Source organism: Sinohyriopsis cumingii, chromosome 13 (genome assembly GCF_028554795.1).
Source record: "Sinohyriopsis cumingii isolate HCF-2022 chromosome 13, ASM2855479v2, whole genome shotgun sequence".
NCBI lineage: Eukaryota > Metazoa > Mollusca > Bivalvia > Unionida > Unionidae > Sinohyriopsis > Sinohyriopsis cumingii.
In genome coordinates, this window is record NC_142973.1 from 51,332,724 (window position 1) to 51,354,096 (window position 21,373).

At 33.4% G+C, this 21,373-nt stretch overlaps 1 long non-coding RNA gene across 3 annotated transcripts; it reads left to right on the top strand.

The window, feature by feature from the left end:
* The first annotated feature begins 55 nt into the window (after positions 1–55).
* LOC149785546 (uncharacterized) lies at positions 56–20,134 on the top strand. Of its 3 annotated transcripts, XR_016425406.1 has the most exons (6): positions 1,037–1,104; positions 3,145–3,265; positions 3,725–3,908; positions 4,295–4,372; positions 13,162–13,349; positions 18,479–20,134. It is a non-coding gene; the product is annotated as an uncharacterized LOC149785546 (long non-coding RNA). The 3 variants fall into 3 exon arrangements; XR_016425405.1 differs by lacking the exon at positions 1,037–1,104 and adding an exon at positions 56–198 and having other exon boundaries at positions 13,162–20,134; XR_016425404.1 differs by having other exon boundaries at positions 13,162–20,134.
* The last annotated feature ends 1,239 nt before the right edge of the window (positions 20,135–21,373 follow it).

Genomic DNA, 21,373 nt, shown 5'->3' on the forward strand with positions numbered 1-21,373 from the left:
AAAGAAACGAATAAAACTATATTATGCGTGTCAGCAACGTTTCGTTTCGTTCAAGAAACATATCCCCCACATAAATCTACTTAAACATACTTTGACTTCAGTCCCCTAAAAACAAATGCAAATGTATGTCAACGGAACATGAAAATGTGTCCATTTGCTAGTGTCATATTTTCATTCCGCCAGAATAAAGACAGCACAGTAAGTATATTAATTACATATAAATTAGTGGAAGAGTGTCGATATAGGCTGCAAATGTGTGAGATATTCCTGAAAGTTTGACTACTCATTCTGATGTCAACCGACATCGGAACACGCTATACAAGGCCGTTATTTGTGTAGTAAGAAAACAAAAACACGTGCTATGTCTTACAAGCTACATTGTAAAAATATAGTATGCCTAATGAAACTGTAACCATCGTTTCGTTTTGTTCAAGAAGCTTGTCTTAAAAGTTACATTGTGGGACTATCTGCCACAATGCAAACCACGCTGTTTGAGTTTTATAAGTATTGTTCAACATTAAATGTCTGAAATGGAATGATTTAAACAGATAAACATATATTTGATTACCATGTACTTTATTTTGTATTATTTACGGCGGTACATACATTAAACACGCCGGGGAAAATAGGGAGGACGCTTATTTTCGGGACTTTAGGCTGCCATATTGGAGAATCATGGAAAACCCACAAGACTATATATAAAAAATCAGAAAAATACCAAATCAGAAGGAAACCATGGAACGAGGCAACCAATCATTACCTTTTAGGCTACCAAAGGACAAATACATTAACACATTACACTTTAATCGTATTTTATATAATTTTGATGAATTTGAACAAGAGCAAACTTTAACACTTTCATACCCCATTTCTATGCAATAGAACTTAAAAGAACATAGTTTTTAAGTAAATTCAAACATTTGTCTACATGAAAACATATTTGAGTTTGATCAAAATAGAGCGGTTATCAGCGAACCACGCCACTATATCCCCTATCGTAACCTTCTGAAAAGTATCACCAAATTACTTCCCTTCACAACTCTATCCTACTTCCGGTGTTGTTCACTTTAATTTCCACGCTAAATTTTACGGATGAATAAACAGGTAGTTGCGATATGATCAAATACTTTAAATTTAATTTAATTAAATTAATTATAAAGATCATATTTTTGCAGTAGTTGAAACTGATAATGCAACAATAAGCGCAGTGAGTTAGTATGTAGTAGGTGTCGTATAGTTTTGACATTTATGCGCATGAAAGGTTTCCGTCTCCAATAATGAAGCAAAACCCTTGCCGAATTCGACCGAGTGACGACAATAAAATATTGCGATGCTTACCATTTGAAAAGAAGCAATTATCACCAGAATATTCTGTTAAAAATAATATTAATTTTGGACACACGTGATTTTCATGACTCGCGATATAGCAGCCTATTCTGCGCACAGCTTTGAAAAGATGTAATGTTTATCGATCGGGTTACAGAAATGAAATACATTATTTTGGACTGTTTCTGTCAGCAGTTCAGTCGAGTAATTAGGTTACGTTTATAGCTAGTTTTGCAAAATTCAACGCCAATAAAAGGCAAGAGATATTAAGCATACTAAACCGATCTTATAAAACAAAATTAGTGAAATCAACATTTGATCAAAAAAATAATCTATTATGTTGAAGAGAAACAACAATGAATAGGATGTAATGTGTTCACAACATCTTGTTTATGGCGAAAAATTACTGAAGAATTTAGAAACAGACTATAAGCCCTGGAATTTCTTGAGACTCCCGTGCTGGAACATGTGTCTACAGAACTTGATAATGCTGTGGAGACTATTGAAATAATGCGAATATCAGAAAATACGGAATTAGGCTTGGATGACAAGAAATCTCTGACCAAGGCCATCGAACGTGTTTCCTTTTGCTAGACGATATTTGTGCACAAAACATCTAAAAGACAATATTAAATTTTACCTACAGAACAAGGTAGGAATTGACAAGGTCGAGCATGATACAGTTATGAGGTCTCTCTTTGGTAGCAAATGTATTGTGGATGCCAATACTACCATGGAGTTTGAAAGCTGCTCTGAAAAACTTGAGCTATTAATAAAAGAAAAGTTTAAAAGTTTCAAACAATGCTTTGTCAATAATCTAAAACCAAGACTTCGAAAATTTGTGTTTGAACTGAATTTGAAGAACAAAGAAAACAAACACTGGACCAATAACAATGCAGAGTCCATCAATAATATTTAAAAAAGTTCAGTTGACTGGAAGCCTAAACATACTAGAGATTTAATAAACAAACTTTACGACATTACAGACTTGCATTTTATGGATGATAGAAGTTCACTACATGACACAGGAAATTATGAACTGACTAATGAAGAATGATTCTACTGTGTTCATGATGCAGTCTGGCGTTCCAAGTCTGAAGAAGGAAAAAATTAACTCTTCCAAAATTTTCTCGTGGACTCAAAATGTGGGCAAAATTAAAATATCATATATTTTTAAAAGATGGGAAATTTTCAGTCATTAATAAGGCAAAAGGAATTGCACCTAACTGGGACACTGACGGCGTCCCGTGAACAAAATGACAAAAAAGTGATGATTGTGTTTTTTGAGACTTTATCATAAATGATACCAAAAAGGAAAATCAACAATAAGAAAGTACTCAATATCTAATAGAAATGGAAGAAAAAAGACCAAGAACAATGAAGAACATCAATAAAGATGAACCATGGAAAGAGCGCCACCTCATGGTGTGGCCTGGATACTTATGGATATATGAAAATATAATGAGCATTTAATTCCTTTGCAGTGCATTTATTATTCATTTATCCATATGTAACAGAATGCTCTTATTCAGTACTTAGACTCAGATGCACGAACGGTAACTCTTTGCCACTGTGGTGGACTAGGTCAGCTATAAACATTTCTTGGATTTTTAATTTTCAATTTTGGGGTATTTAAGATTAAATTAAATTAATTTTTTAGTCAAGTAATAAAGAATTTCAACTGTAAAACATGATTTTACGTGTCTTGGGGTGTTTTCTATAGTCTTTGTGTGTCTTGGGGCCTTCCTTTGGCAATGATAGTTATACTTTTTACTTTTTATTTGACTTTATTTAATTGTATATATGTATACTGGGTAGGTGAGAGTGTTTGGGTACAGTCATGGAGTGTTTAGTCGGACCGCTAGCAGACGATATTGTACGTGTGGGACCACTTCTTGCAAAATTGGAAACTTGGATTAAGATGCAGAATTTTTTTAAGGTACACTTTTCCATCTTTTATATATAATATTTATTTGTATGCTTCTAAAATGTACATATTAAATAGGATTTTCTGGGTTACAGTTTTATGAAGGTCATGGAGTGGGTCTTCATTTGACATTTAGAAATCACATTTTCATATGCATTTCGAGTCGAAATGTGGGATATTTTTGTACACTTTATGAATATCACCTTTCTTAATTAAAGTATGATTGTTCTTTCTTGAGACAAAGTGGATTTTTGACCCAAAATAACATGTGATCCAATTTTACATAAATGATGTATCGTTGCGCAGAATTGCCAAAATAAAAATGAAAACCATTTGTTAAACATCAATCTTGACCACAAATTAAATGAAACTGATTATGTAAAACAATTTTACCACTTATGAAATATAGTGTACTTATTAAAGTTAATAGTTGTAGAAAGGTACATATTGTGTCCTGTTTTTGAATTTCAGAGTAACAGTTATGATGTCGAGCCCATATATCCTCAACACTAACATCAGGACTTGTTCATAGGCATAGACCACCCAAACACAGACAATTGAACAGATGGTATCAGGCTCCTTAATTCCAATCCCATTCTCACGAAGATCTACACAGCCACCATTTTGTTTATTTGATTCAGAGATTGACATTGAGGTGATTGACTTATCAGCATCATCTTCTAGTATTCATTGTGCTTGACCACTTATGAGGAGAATTTTGTGGTAAAGATTGATGTTTAACAAATGGTTTTCATTTTTATTCTAAGCAATGAAGTCTATTATATGATGTCAGATTTAATGACCAAAGACTTTACTTACAGCAAAGGATTTTCTTTTACAAAGATCAGATGAATAATATTATTCATGTTGATATTTATTTATTCATAAGTAGTAAATTCATTTGAATGTTTACCTTTTTCTACTACATATGGACCTAGAAGTGTAATACGTGGAAGCATGATAGAAAGTTTTTTTTTAATGAAAGCAAAATGTTTTTATGAACATGTATTTTATTTCATCAAAAATAGTATATATTTTTAGCGCCAAGTCCAGTGTTGAAGAGAAATCCCAGAAAAAGAAGAATTTCCTTTGACTGAGATTGAAGCTGAAGGCTGTATTGTAAGTTTTTGTGATGTTGTATAGTAACTGAACTATCACAAACAATAATTCAACTGTGTTCTCTTTCCAAAAGCAAAACTAGATATGTAAATAAATGAATTTTTCTTATTACACTGAAATTATAGATTTGACTCCCTATCAATAAAAAGAAATATTTAACTTAAGTTAAATGAATTATGCCCATGAAAAATGGAAAGTTTAACTCGTGAAACTTTCTAATGACATGAGATATTATCAATTAATTTAAGCTAAATTAACTTAAGCTGGCATATTTAGAAGGTATTTTCAGTAATTTTGTATGCCAAGATTCAAACCTGAATTGCAAAATTACAATGGTGAGTGTCACAACTACTTTGCCACAATGCTCCCTTATAATTTTGCATGCATTTTTTGCTTTAAAGAGATCACAGTTTTAATAGTCTTGCTTGCAAGTTTGCATCACAGGGCAAATTATATATATATATATATATATATATATATATATATATATATATATATATACTTTTTTATAGATTTATAACTTTCTTTCAGTGAAATTGGTTTTGGTTTAATTTGAATATTTAATATATGCTATAGCCCTGCTTTGAAAGTATTGATATCCTATTCCTTTCTGTCAGAGATTTTGGTTTTGGTTTAATTTTAATATATGCTAAAGCTCTGATTTCAATGTATATCCTATTCATTTTCTTCTTACCATCTCATTACTACAGCAGATGAAAATACAAGTTATGTAGTTTACTTTGTATCACCCACATTACTGTGAACTCATTTATTTTCTGGGAACATCGTTCTTTCTTGCTCCATCAGTAGGACACGGAAAACTACAGCGAAACTCATATAACCTTCCCTGTAAAAGGCACTAGCAGGAAATTCAAGACACTGGTGAAAACAGAATCATTAGTAATTCTTTTTGGAGAAAGACCATGAAAGATGATGACACGCCTGTTTTTGTTGAATAAAGTGTACAAACACAGGAAAGTTCTACACAGACAGTGTTTGGTGATATGCATACAAGTCTTTACAGACAATACAATATCAGAAACAACAGCCTCAGAGACTGAGTTCAGATAGCATATGTTGTAAGAAAGTGTTCTCTCAAAATGGCTACAAATTCAGTCACAAGCATGTTTTTAATATACAAGATAAAAGATGGTATAAAAACAGCTGTTTTGTGGGCAACTGAAAATCTTAATGCCATCATTTCTGTCAGTGAAAAGCCTTCAGATAAATCTTTTGAAATATTTATGAAACAAACTCTCACTAAATATAAAAAACTAAAGAAGACAAAAAGCTCTAGAGGTTTACAGTTACTAAATTAATTTTTGAAAGCAAATTTTCATACCTAAACAAAAGCCACAAAAGAAATGTAACAAACATTAAACTAATTTAGTATGTTTGCAGCAAGACTCTTTCACCTTTAAAATTGTTACAACATCACTGGCAGGTGAACTGAATGCTGTTAAATATGAGAACAGTGAACTGAAAAATAGATTAAGACAGAAGTTGTGTAGAAATGCAGTGTGACCAAATTGCAAAATGATCTAAAATTGCAGAGGAAAAAAATTAAGAATTTAACGAAATTAAATGGACACCTTCATCGAAGGATTACAAGTAAAAACCAAAAATTGAAAAAACATTCAATTTATCCTATACCAAAATCTGCATAAATCATCAAAAAGCAGAAGTGGAAAAAGTGAACCAAGAAAGAGTGTTATTGGAAAATCTAATTGAAACTTACCATTGTGAAAAAGAAGAGTTAGTATTATTGGAAGAACAGTTGGATCAAGAACTGAAAGACATAACAGCAGAAAATGACTGGCTGACAGAACTTGTAAATGACAGTGTGATCACATATAATGAGCACTCCCAATCCTTTACAACACAGATGCAAGAGTGTGTGTATGAACTTTTAAAATATTATGTTCCACGGAATAAAATTGGAAATACAATTCATGCAGTTTTTTTTAAATTAGTAAATTTGAAAGCAATCAAATTATCATTTGCTGCAACAATAAACAATTGAATAGTCAAAGGTTAGTAGCTTCACAAAAGAATTCTCTAATAAAGCTAACACATGCGTAATAAGTGATGAGACCAGTACATTTGGGAACAAATGTGAAAGGCATACATGTGGGTACATGGTGTACGTAAGATTACCACAAATGGGGCAAAAGATATCCTGGCATCGTTGTAAGAAATTCTTCATGACATAGATTTTGCAAGCTAGTTAACACACATTTCTACATCAAGGAAAATACTAAGTAACATATCTTCTACTATGTCAGATAGGGCATAAGTCGGATATTCTCAAAGATCTTGGAGAAGCTTGGAATGACATGGCAGAAGACGAGCAACTGTTTGTGAGCAAACATTGTAATTTCTTCTGTTCATTAGATGCTCTAGTGCACATAGCAGAGGCAGCTTTCAAATCACTGATTGAGACTGAAAATGTTTTTTTTTTTTTTTTTTAAGATTTCCCCAATACTTGATCAGCCTTCTGAAGATGTTCTGAACCTGGGACAGTGAGACTTATTACTTATTAGAACTGCATGTAAAGCATTTGCCAGAGGTGGGGATGAGAAAAATGGACACCACCAAGAGTTTTAAACATTTGTTAAATGATTTCTTGAACAGAAAAAATGAAATATGCACCACTTGAAAGGTTTAGAGGAAATAGGTTTAATATTTGGTTTGATAATGCAGCCAGTGTATTCTTTCTTAAAGACCAGATGATCATTTTTTTGGAGATTGAATGTACCAACAGGTTACTTTCATTGGTAGGGGCCCCGAGTGGCCGAGTGGTCTAAAGCGCTGCCTGTTACAGATCACTGCCATCTCACCTCTGTCTGCGCCAGTTCGAGTCTCGGATTCAGCCATTGTGGGTATGTGAGAAAGCTTGCCAGTAGCTTCTTGTGGGTCATTGGTTCTTTCGGGGGTTTTCCTGGGTTCTTCTTCCACCATTGATACTGGCCGCCACGTATAGCCTATCATACTGAAAAATGGTGTTAAACCCAACAACAACAACAACAACAACTTTCATTGGTGAAGTTTGACTTGTGTCAGAATACGTGTCAGGCTGTAAGGATCTTGGTCTCATTTGTGAACTGATTACCTCCCCTTTGTGGTGTATAGTTGAAGATGAAGGTGTTCATATTATTGAAGCAAAACATAAGTACCAAGAACTGATCACTTGTTTAGACAATTTTGAAAACAACAGCCAGGAGTTCATCGATGGAAAATATCATCCTTCATTCATGAATCAGGAGTAACTGGTGAAATCAGAAATTTACATGGTTTTAATCGCAAGTTGAGAACATGATGTGAAAGTTCTTACAGTCTTAAATATCATGATGCCTGCTTTGTGTGAACTAAACAACTGTTTAAAGATTATTTTCATGATAGAATCAGTGACATATCAGAACAAATCAAGGCCAAGACTAAAGGAGTTCCAAAGCACAATAAAGTTTCTGAATCCATCTTTGGACTATTAAATGAGAAGCCAAATATAAGTCTCCTTGTATCTGAAGCCCACATAACAAGACATTGGATTGGATTCCAGGAAAACTATGAAAGAACGTGACATGTTAATTGTCATCAGTCTTGAGGGGAGGCTCGAAAACTGAGAAAGACAGACAGAATTTAGAAAAAGAATGATTACTGAAAAAATAGACAATGCAGAGAGAAAGAAAAAAGCAAGTTTATAAAAACTTTAAAGAAAGGATTATCAATGTATCCAAATGCTTTGTTTATAACATCAAGGGCATCATGTAAGCTTGTTGAGACAGCAACTGACAGTTTATACCACGATAAACTCAGAAACAAACATTATACTCCTTTAATTGCAATTCTTTATAATTTTGTTTATTCTTTATTATTATTTGGTTCTATAACGATTTTTTCTATCAGTTTTAGAGCCTTTTTGAAACGTATGAATTCTTGCTGAGGGCGTTTGCTATGTAGCTATTTATAGAACAGGGGATTCTCCATCAGTAACCTAATACCTATTAAACATATATATAACAAATCTAAAAATGGTTGGCGATTGAAAGTTTTCAGCATTTCATTGAATGATGTTGAACTTTTATCTAAATTGGCATATCTGATCTGAGTAAAGTTCAATATTCAAATCAAAAGATGTTTTGGTTTGTTGACATACGAATGACTCTTGGATTTGGCACTCTTGTGATTTCATTGTGTGTTTGCCAAATGGCTTTTTTATTTCAGATATGTAAGTAACCAATTTTTGTTTCTTTAAATCAATTTTCGTGTTCAGTTTAGGCTACCAACAGGGGCTACTTACAAATGAAATTAAGACTATCGGTAAATGGTCATGGTTATGGGATTCCACTAGTCAAACAGAGCAAGAATTGACCCCAACAGTTGTAATGGGGCAGTAGCAAAAAATTTCTCCCACCACTTCCACATCCTTACTAGCAGGGTTGGCGTTTTACATGGTAGGACTGTGAGTCCAATTATTATAATGTAAGTGTTTGAACCCCCTTCCCCCTATACCTAAAGTTTTAAATTAATTTGTAACGAGCCAGAGCTGTACAACATAGCCCCAGTGTTCATCTTGGAAGATTTTTAGTTTTCCAGCTTTTCTTTCTCAAATCTAGTCAAAGAAAGAATTATTTCTTCAGAAAATCTAGAAAGATTTATTATTTGATTCTGTCAAATCGGTTCCTTCAGTGTTTCTAGATAAAATATAAATATAAATCCACCGTTTTTATTTCATTTTAAAGGCTTGCAGTGTATCTGCCTTCTAAATCAGTGTTTACATTAGTTACATTGCATGTGACTTCAGTGGCGTTACTAGGGTTGGTGTCACCCATTGTGGTAACTCATGGTGTCACCCCCATGGACCTCCTTCCTGCACAAAAATTCAACATTTTTATAGACATTAATGTATGGTAACTCATGGTGTCACCCCTATGAACCTCTTTCCTGCACAAAAATATTACAGACAGTATTTTTCATGTCACCCACTATGATGGTGTCACCTGGTGCAGTACACAAACCCCTAGTGATGCCACTACATGACTCTAGAAGTTACTTTTAGTAGTTCTCCGTTCATTTTATACAAAAATAAATGCAACTGGGTCAGATCACATGATTATGCTCTGACCAATAGAAATGTTCCCTGCATTTATTAACTGTTGCAACTGCAATTAGTCAGCATGTACATGAGCAATTTTGTACAGAAGATGGTAACTTTGCAGAAGTTTATTATGTTTGTCTATATGAATAGATGAATGGAAGGACATATATTTTAATTGGTATGTATATATGTATAAATGTTTTTATATTTAGAAAAATCATGCATTTTAAATACTCCTACTAACAGCTTGATTGTAATTGTGTTGAATGCTTAATTCAATACAAGCCACTTACACACAGAGATACATGGATAAATGTATACGAAACATGTGCATGAATATCATTGTGTACATAAGAATACTCTCTCTCTCTCTTGAAAAGAACTCAGACAGAATTACATAAGTAGATGTTCACTTATAGAGTTCTATCTCATTAGTAAATGCAATGTCTGTCTGATATTTATAACGATCATAACACCGTTCCATATACTTGGTGAATCCCTAGACACCGACCTAGGCCTAGTTAGATTACATATTGAGCAAACAAAAGTGAGGGTGAAAAATGCAGTTTATATTACATAAATAATAACATTTATAAGTTTTTGATTGATCAAATGAAATGAGTTCACCGGACGTATGACCAGGGCCACTAGATTTTAAGTTTGTTGGATTTGCTTACCTTTTAACTTTTCTTTTATTGTACCTCCTTTATTTGTGCAACAGTTTAGTGCAAACGTGTGGTTAAAGCTGACCAAGTCAAATAATAACATAAAACTGATTACATATAATTTTTGTTTGTTTTAAGCAGTATTCCATTGTTTCAGAAACAAAGCAAATTTAAAGATTATTGCCTCAATGACGATAACGTTAAGAGAAGCAACATATGTCCTGCAACATGGTTACAACAGTGCAGTATCATGATTGAATTATTTATGTATTTGAGGTTGATAAGTTCACAAATCTGCATGCAGTTGTATATTACATCTTGATTATGCCAAAGACATTACAGTGCCAATATACAATAAGTCAATTAAATCAGGGATAAAATGTATGGAAAATAAACATCGATTTCACAGTGGCATACGGTTGCTCAGAATATGGAGTAACTTCTTTAGATTAAACATTGAGGATGAACATGAAGCTGAAATCATCGATATTTAAAAAGGATTGAAGAAACATTCCAGATTGCTTAAAAGAAATACCTGTGTTGTATGGTTGTCGTGTTGGCTTCTTTATAACACATAAAAACATTTTATTAGACTTAAAATAGATGTTTTCATGCCATTCTAGGTTTTTGGCTAGAAACAATCTTTATTACATCTTTTCAATGATCCTGACAGTTCAGTAGCTTATTCAAATATCAGTCATCTGTAGGAAGAATAGAAATGAGATCGAAATAACAGTTTGCACCAGATGGAAGGAATAGCTACCTAAAGAGCATATATAACCGTTATACAAGAAAGCAAGGAAAAGATTTACATACGAAAGAGTCAGTGCGGCTCATTTAGCTGACATGTGGCAGACAGATTTTGTTGATATTCTGGCATACAACAGACATCAATGAATACAAATATATTATGACACTGATATACACTTTTTCTTGGGCTGAAAAATGAAATGAAAAATATAGATGACATGCACTCTGCTTTCATAGAAACATTAAGAGAGCAAAATCCGGAATAGAAACACTTTTGATAAAGGAATCGAGTTTTACAACTAGTTAATAATTTGCTGGAAAAGTAAAACATTGAATACTTTTCATCTTATTCAGACAAGAAAAAAACCTCTATATAATACGTTTGTATTTCACTCCAAATGAAACCAGAAAATGGGTTGACATTGTACAAACTTTCGTTGAAGGTCACAGTAACACTCATCACAGAGATATTTTCGTGGCTTTGGTTGAAGCAAACAAGAAAACGGATCAAAAGTATGGATACACTTATATTTTATTTCACAACTGATACATTTGGACTATTTATATTCAAAATTGGTGAGACGGGATTTCAAAATGTACATTAAATAGTGTTACACTCTTAACTTTTAACTTAGGAAATATTTAAAATAAAGCAGATATTGTCAAGCAATGCAGTCATTTACAAGCTGGAAGACTTGAAGGGAGAAGGTATATAAAGTCTGTTTTATAAACAAGAACTATATGACAAACATGATAACATATACAAATCTGAAAATATCTATAAACAAAATAGATGAAAGGTAGAAAGTATGTACTTGAAGAGTGTGGAAGCACAGAAGATAAATAACAGTATTAAGGATTAAAAGGACTTTTCAGAGTGTGTGTTTAGATTGCGAAAGATGTGGTTGGGGGGAGTGTAATGGAGTAATGCAGGAATTGAAGATTGCATTGTATACAAATACCAGACAAAAAAGGAAGCACATCTAGTACGTCACAAGTAAATGACAAAATGGCACTCAAAATGATGTTGTAGGGCAGCTACTGTAGAGACAACATTGACTCTGGGTGGTGACATCACAGAATAGTGAACATAGATAATATTGGAGAATATGTATTTGATTCAAACTTCATGTAAATGCAACTAAGATCATCTGATGTGAGGAGACTTTCTACACCACACGGATGATGTAAATTCCATTACGTTTTTCACATTGTGTACATGTATACAATTTCAAGATCTAATTTCACGGGATGTTGATATTGAACTCAGAAATCAACGCTGCAATCAATATTTAAGATACAGTCAATTATAGAACATTATGAAACATTAAAGTAAAGAAATATAATGAGCTATTAATTGCAGAAAGCAAAGTTATGATACTGATAAAAACAACCTGATAAATATTAACCATACATAATGGATTCAAAGTTGAAATTAGACAATGTTGTTGATGGTGACAATGCAAGTACTATTATGAGTGCCAATCTTACGGAAAATTTTGCAGTTTACTTTGTAAATAAACCTGATGAAGTAATCAAAACAGTAAAAGTTATTATCGAATGAAATGATAATGTTTGGGTATTTATTGATGTCTACATTTTACCTACTGACTCACATATAAATAAAGGCCTTAATTAGTAAAATCTACACATCAATAATATGCAGCCATGATCATTTAATCTCTATAATACCAATTTTCTTACTTTCAGTCATCATATTAGCAGAATTTATGAAAAAAGCATTAAAATGTAGATAGTTCATAGTTCTATTTCATTGCCCTCTTCACACTGAATCACAATAATGGCACACTGGCAGCAATCTTAAGAACTTGGTATAGCTGTTTTATTCAAATTTTTTTAAGAAAGGAACTTTTCTATAGGGATGAAGAATTATGGCAATGAAAGTCATTCTGCACCTCTGGCATTGTGACACTTGGTTATTTAGAAACTCTAAAACAATATTGCTCAGATATTAATGGTTGCATGACCTGTTATGTGTTGTTTTGTTTCAAATAGCTCACAAACTATACCGATCTTTCCGAATTTTGGTACCTGCTTTATTTACAGATCCAATAAAAAAACTTGAAGTATTAAAGCCACTGATTCCAAGCTAAGTGACATAGCATGATCATCAAGGAAATAGAAATAGCAGGTACAACTGTTTTCAAAAGCCAGCTTACTTGTTACACCAACAGTCATTTCAGGTAATGCTGTCTTTTGACTAACTCAAACAAGCGTTTACCAATATTTATTAAAACCCTTTTGTATCTTTTCAGCTAATAAACCATGTTTACCTCCCAGTGGATCAGCACATCTTCCAACACGACCATGTTACAGAACCATTTACATTGCTAGCAATAGGCAGAGCAGTTGTTCATTTAGTCATCTATTGCAGGAGTTCTAGCAGCATTCATCGTGTCCTATCCTTTAAATATTTTGTTCTTGGGGTTTTATTAACCCAAAGGTATTTTTCTTAAACTCTTGAGACTGCTTTTAAAATTTTCACTAAAATATATCTCTAACTGTATCCTATTGCAACCCAATTGTTCTTTAACTTTCAACACTTCTGAAACTTTCCAACTGTTCTTAGGATATGTTACTTTTTTAGGTCTGTTTCTGTGTTTAGATCTTTCAAACCCTTCTACCTAGTTTTACACCTATTTCAACATCAAATCCCATAGTTTGGTTCTTTTTCTAATTGAGCATTTACATAACCCGTAAATATCCTTTCCTCTTCTGCAGTGAATAAGCGTTTCACCAGAGACAGAAACTCTCTACTTTAACATTTCCCTGCTAACGATCCAAACTATTTTCTGCTTTTGACACTTGACAATCAAAACGTTCATTGGTATTTTTTATCTTGATACACCCATGGAGTTGTATTAGCTGTCTATAACTAACTATTAGTTCTAGTGCTGATTTGGTTGTCGTGTACTGTGCACAGGCTCTACTGCTTCCTGTAATGTAGGAAAGACTACTTTGGTATAAGCCGAGTTAGTGCTTTTAAACTAAATCTTTGGATTAAATGTCTATCTGTTATTTTAGCTTTTTTCCATATACTTTTTCTTTGTTAATCCACAGATCCATTTTCATCAGTTTTCTTCCCGGCATTTTTAGGTTGGGGTTTGACTTTGACCTTTAGCCCTGTTTCAAAATGTGTTGTAAAAATATAACTTGTCTTGAATTCTTAGTCAATCTCAACTGATATTGCTGTCCATCTATTATTAAACCACCAATAATGACTTTCTTGTACCTATTGATAATCTGTGCTCGAAGATTTTGTAGAGAAGTTGTTAAACCTTCTGTTCGTTTATTTATTTCATCTACATATGATTTTATATTTTGAATGCAGTCAAAGTCATTGCTTACGTAATCTTCAGGATGTTTATCTCTTCCAACTCTAGATAATATTTTACACATAAATACAGCAAAATAGCGTAACGTTTGTAGCAGAAGGATTCATTATTGGAGGATCAGTAATTAAAAATCCAGCATTACAGGAGCAACCATATGTTCATTGTATTTGATAGAAATGAAGTTGAAAAAGAAAAATCTATAAAAGAAATCACCTTGAAAGTTGTTGTTGTTGTTGTTGTTGTTGTGGGGTTTAACGCCATTTTTCAGCACGATAGGCTATACATGGCGGCCAGTATTAATGGTGGAGGAAGAACCCGGAAAGAACCACCGACCCACGAGAAGTTACTGGCAAGCTTTCTCACATGCCCACATTGGCTGAATCTTAGACTCGAACCGCCGCAGACAGAGGTGAGATGGCAGTGATCCGTAACGAAGAGCGCTTTAGACCACTCGGCCACTCGGGGCCCCACCTTGAAAGAACTACAGAGGAAAACTGCAGGTTCAAACAACGACAAAACCAAATAAGCAGAGGAAAAGCGCTGTACCGTAACATTATGGAATCAGAAAACAACATTTGCTTGTGCAGTATTTAAACAACCTGACTATTGCTATTGTTCTATACACATCTATTTAACAAGGTCGATTGTAATTTTGACCTATATCCACAAACTCGCCGAGAAATAAAAAAAACTTAAATAGACTGCCAAATCGGACTGCATTTTATCATCAGTCTGATGAGCAGATGAGCTCAAAGTACATATTCCTTTCACTTTTTAATTTGTATCAGGTTACTTCTTATCAAATGTCTTGGGAACTCGAGTGGCCGAGTGACCTGAAGCGCTCATCTGTACAGATCATTGCCATCCCACCTCTGTCTGTGTGGGTTCTAGTCTCGGGTTTAGCCAATGTGGGTATGTCAGAAATCTTGCCAGTAGCTTCTCGTGTATCAGTGGTTCTTTCTGGAGTTTTTCCGGGTTCTCCCTCCACCATTTATACTGTCCGCCATGTATAGCCTATCGTGTGCTGCAAAATGGCGTTAAACCCTACAACAACAACAACAACAACAACAGCCAAATATCTTGAAAGCTTAACACGTTTATAGCATATAAATAGCTATTTGGCACGCTTCAACGTTCATACATTAAGTCCTCAAATCGGTATGATATACAAGGAGTTGAATACCTCAGTCCGTCATATTATTATACCACATTGGCACCGAGAAAGCTTAAACATGAACAAAACTTAGAGAGCAGTACTAAAGCTACATCCAAGTATAGTGATGACGCCGGGTAGATTTATCGTCACATTTTATATGCAGGTAATGTTTGTTGTGCAATACGGGCTTGATGCTATATATCTTATGAATGTATGATCTGGTATTATTCACCTCATGGCAATTTGTTTCCACGATAATCAATAACGAACCTTTATTCATTTTGAATTTCAAATTCCATCTGATTGCATATTTTTTCTTATTCCTGTAAAACAAAATCCTTTCTATCATTGTACATTATAAATAAATACTATAACTACAAATTTACACAATTTTATATGTGTGTGTGTGTGTGTACCATTATTACCATGACCGTCCAGTGCCCCTGACAATACACTCATTACTAATATCTGCTATATATTATCACTGAGCCATTGAAAATAAGTATACACACACGTGTAGGTCTGTAACAGCGGTTGCATTGGTTGTGTGTCATCACTAGTATAAATAAATGGATCAATTCATTGTAGAAAATGTGCTCGTTTTATTGCATGTTTGAACAGAGACCAGAACAATTTGAATAGAACAATCGACCCTTGACCTTACATAATATAGTTTCTATTTCCTGGAAGGTTTTTGAGATTGATGCAGGCACTGATATCAAAAGATCTCATTGCATTAATGTATCTTTCAAATGATTCAATCAATTATCAATTAAATGAGTATTTAAAATCTATTGCATTTATTCATCTGTATATATTTAGGGTATCTCTGTTTTCTTAGGCATAGTGTAATATTCTCTACTATTAATGTAGTTTGGAATAATAGAATACACCCCCAGGGCTAGTATTCTGAGTCTTACAGCAAACAATTTTATTTCAAGTGGAAACTTCTTGGTCGCTATTTCACGTAGAGGAAAAGAACGTGACAGATAATTCTAAATGATTAGCTATAGTTTAAAGGCTATTTTCATTTTTCTTAATTTATGTTTTTTATCTTTTTCTGGTAAATGCTTCTCAGAGAAACCAATGAAAGCATTAGACTTAGCTTATTATTTCAAAGCACTACTTGATGTATCGCAAATTCTCTCGTGCGCCATTATTTCAAGCTGGTCTCATTAACTGTTGAACTCTTCTTTTGCCTCTTTTTGATTTCTCGAACACTATTTGATTTTACAGCCTGTAGAGTGGTAAAATATTTCTTTCATGCTGCAAATTGCTGAACTCCTAATTATTACAAGTACTGTAAAAACATAGTTAGAATCGGTCTTTTTTATGGCTGATATTTTTAACTATTTAACAGACATTAGACATTGGTACAGCATAGAATATGTCACAAAAAGGTCAATTTGCAAAGAGTAAATTATGACATTAGAGAAAATGAGCATAAAGTTTAATATTTATCAATGTAAACAAGGAATCATGATGACTTTTAAAATTACTTAATACAGCTATGAATATAAATGATCTCATGTGTCTAGGCTCGAGAAAACAGTAACATAAGAAAGAGTTAAAACAACAAGCTTTGAAAAATATAATAATGTATTTCCCTGGAAAAATAATGTAAAAATGAAAACATATGAACTTACGGTTTTAAGAATAAGATCCAAAAATAGTCCAAGAATAATACACGAATAAAATGTTAGAAGTCCAGATAATAAAATGTTTTAATGATTTCAAGTTCGAGTCCCAACGAAGAATTCAAGATGGAAGGTGATGAGGTATGATGTATCCTGTTCAATGTTGTTGTCAACAGTTCCTTATAGAAACACAATAAATAATCCTTCGGTTTTGGAAATCCAAATAAATTTTTATGAAAGCTGTCTTTGATCAAGAAATCTGAATGAGCACACATATATTTCCAGGGAAAAAAGAATTAATCCTTTTGAGTCCAAGTAACTCCAAACGACACAATACCTTCCAGTGTAAAGAAAAAGCCCAATTGAGATTATGTCTCCAAAACAAAGGTTATATCGTAATCTAAAATGCAGTCTCAAACATCCCCAAGGTGCGAAATCGAAAAGGGGGTCACGTGATCGTGTTTATATCATATACGGTTAACATCGTAGATCACGTAGTCCCATCATGACCTCGACAACAACCAATTATTTTAAAATAAAAATAGAACTTATTTACAAGGCTGCTACTAATTTTGAATCAAGGTCAGGATCTAGGGTCAACACCTGGTGCTTACTAAAACGAACAGTCAAGGTCAAACTGTTTTCTAAAAAAAAGGTATAAAGTTCCTAACAAACAGAACTACATTATTTTGACATAATGATTTTTTTAAAAATAGAAAGATTTTAAAGCTTACAAACAATTAAGTCAGATATAATTTAATCAGATATACATAACAATGAATATTATCGAGGATACCCCTTTCATATACGCTACAATATATTTGTTTAGGAATCTCAATATCTCGTCAACTAATTAGCAGAAGCGGATGTCTTCATGATTGATTTTAACTTATTTTGCATTTTAAAGTTTATATCGAAACCTCATTTATTATGACCTTTGAGGCCTTTGAATTGAACGTTTATTCTTGTAACATATATCCACTACAATAAACACAGCTTTACATGAAACATGTTTATCATCCATTCTGTTTGACCGCCTCCCTTGTCGATACAAATTTGACTTTTATTTCTTAATGGCCCGTTCTGTTCGTATCTCATCTGCTCAATGTCATCTCCACTCCCACCCCGAATAAAAGTACAAATTCACTGATCAGAGGTTAGTGTTAGTACTGGTCGGCCTGGTGTCAGAAAAATGTGACTGGGTCAGACATGATGCTACATGTCTGCGGCATTGTGCCCAGTGCTAGACATCACTATAAACTGCCACACTAAAGACATCGTAGCGGTATGACTGATAAATTGTTAGAGTGACTTTAAAATTCCAAATAACTCACACAAATTGTATTCACAATTCTGATGTATTCATATAAAATATCGTTTGATAAATGAAATATTATCTCTTTTCAATAGTATACATTTAAGCATACTGTGTTTTCTCTTCTAGACCAAAGCGCTGAATTTGTTGATGTGGTGTACCCCAGAATTTGTTGATGTGGTGTACTCCAGAATAGTTTGCTCTTACGTATGCTAATAAGCTGAAAAATCCAATGGATGGAAGGTCACCATGGATTAGATGTTATGTGCCTATGCCAGTATCCAGAGCAGACACACAATGATTTCTGAAGAACAATGAAAAAGATACAATCTATGAGGCCTAAAATCAATAGTGAAGAAAACGATCAAGATGAAAAAAAGAAATATTTAAAAATACATATTGCTGTACTAGATGTCCAGAACTTAGTATATATTACTAGTACCTGCACTGTTACATTTGTCAGTCAAGACGGTTTTATCTGGAAACGTAAATGATTCGTTCTTACGTAGAAGCTATGTATAAATTTGAGTTTTGTTAATCACGTCATATTTTCATTTTCTTCTAAACAATGTAGGACAATGAGCTTTTAGATGTCCAATACAGGGATACGTTTGCAAGAATTTAGACACAAAAGACGCAGTCTTAACTCGAGGTATATTAAACATGGAGCGATCGTCACTGTTGTTATCTGAATATAACTATAGTTATTCGTGGAAATATATGTACTTACGGGATGAAGACAGATAGTAACATGAAGAGGTATAATCTTTAAGAAACCTAATATCTCACCCCACGTGAATCATTACCACATCTAAAATAATGTTATATAATATCATGGATACACAAAATTTGATAAACGTCAGCTTGCCAGTGGCAAATTGAACTTGCCCTGTGATAATCTGAGATTGTCACAAGAATAATATTCCAAATGCATAAAGCAGTAAGATAAAATATGTTAAGCTATTATTTTATTTTTCTGTCTTCATTAACTTTACATTGTCATAATTGAGCAGAATTTTTCCATATTGCACGACTTCATATTGCACGACATGTTTGACTAAAAATACCATGCTGTATTAGGAACTACTTTGGCTGTAAACAAGCTGTACGCTCGTGTAGCAGACACTTTTGCTTTTGATTTATAACATTTGTTTCAGCTGGTTCGTCCATTTAAAAGTAGATATTATAAAGTTAACGATATGGCCGAGTTGACTGAGTCACACATGAAACTTTCAAACAAGCAAACAAACGAACTTGATATTCGCAATGACAACAACAAACGTGAGAGACGCAATAATTAAAAATATCATTCTGATCATTTAAACAGTTATGTATTAAGCATATTCGCAAATAGAATGGTTCAGGCTATGACCAGTGCCCTATAAGGTCTATAAAATGGCATGAAAAGGCATACTAAGGCCAATGGATATCACATATCTATCAGATACGTACCATTTTGCTAGTCAGTCAAAACATTAAAATCAAAGGAAAAAAATGTAACTGAAGGTTTTGGTAGGAAACTAAGAGCCTCAAAACCAATAAGCCAAGATGACGAGAAAGATTTATTTCCACTGGATAAATGGAATCTCATATAACAGCTGCTTTGCAATTTTCCCCGTTTAACTATTTTGATACAGTGTTAGGCTTGCGATGGAAGACATACACTGTTTGATAAAGGTCATAGCTGGAGTCACACCATCAGCAAGGATGCTAGCATTTGACACGGCATAAACATATGTCTTCTTTAGCTGATAATAAGAATGGTAATAAATATACTTACATTTATGCATCTTGAATTTCTTCAAAATGTACTTTCTTAGTTCTGTAAATCCGAATGATGTGACCCATGTCATGGAAACCAGATACAGAGTGAAACTGTGCTGTAATTGCGACTACATTTCCAACTTATTCTCCTTACTGCACTGAACTGAACCAATAAATCCAGTCCATCATAAGCAGGAACGCACAAATGAATTGGATCAACAGAAAAGCACAATCCATTCAGTTTAGACCAACTGGAAAAGTCTTTTTCAATGCGCATTCATTCAAAATATGACTCTAACTTCAAATTTTAAGTACACCAAAATGAGAATTTTTTAAACTAATGTCGAGCGCGCGACGAGGTTCGAAGGTCGCTGGGCGGTGTGTATTTATTTTGAAATACAGCATAAATTCAATTACTTTGTTTCTTGTACAGTATTTTTTATTATTAAGCCTAAGGTAGGAAAACGAAAAGAGTAAATAACAAAAAGGTTACTGCATTTGTATGGGAAAATATGAACTCGTTTTTTTTTTCTGACTATACTGCACCCCCAAGGTCGTGCAGTATTATTCAGAATTTTGTTTCATATTTTCCCATACAAATTCAGTAACCTATAATTAAATTTTAAGGGAATCACGTATTTATTGAAACTTTTTGTTCCTTTATATCGCTATTGTCACCGTAAAACCATGTGCTGATAATAAAAGTTAACAAAAATATATATTTACAAAAATATATATGTAAATATCCGCGTAGATAGATATGTACATTAGAAACAGTAAGAATGCAGATACATTTGGAAGAGCAAAAGCAAACATGTATATGAATATATACAGAGAACGTATTTGGTAGAAAATATTTAGGGAATAGCTACATTTCTGAAAGAGAGAGAGAGAGTTAAAGCAAGACTGCTTGTAATAATTTAGTTATACTCACAACTCAAGGATTTGTGAACACTTACTTTACCCTTTTGGTTAACACTTATCATGAAGGCACCTTCAAATCAGCGAGATGCATCTAAATATTTAAGAATCCGACTCTCGAGATGATTTGAGGGCATTTATATTAGTCCATTTAATTGTTTACCATGCAGTATATATATAGTCTCCTGTAATTATCATGAAAACTACATATTTTAAGCGCCGTTTGTGGGTGGTACCTTTTATTTCCAAACATCTGTAAAAACAATCGTACTATTCCATTTTTTGCAATTAACGCCTACTCATTATAAAATCGGCTCACGTATCAACACTATCTTTTGA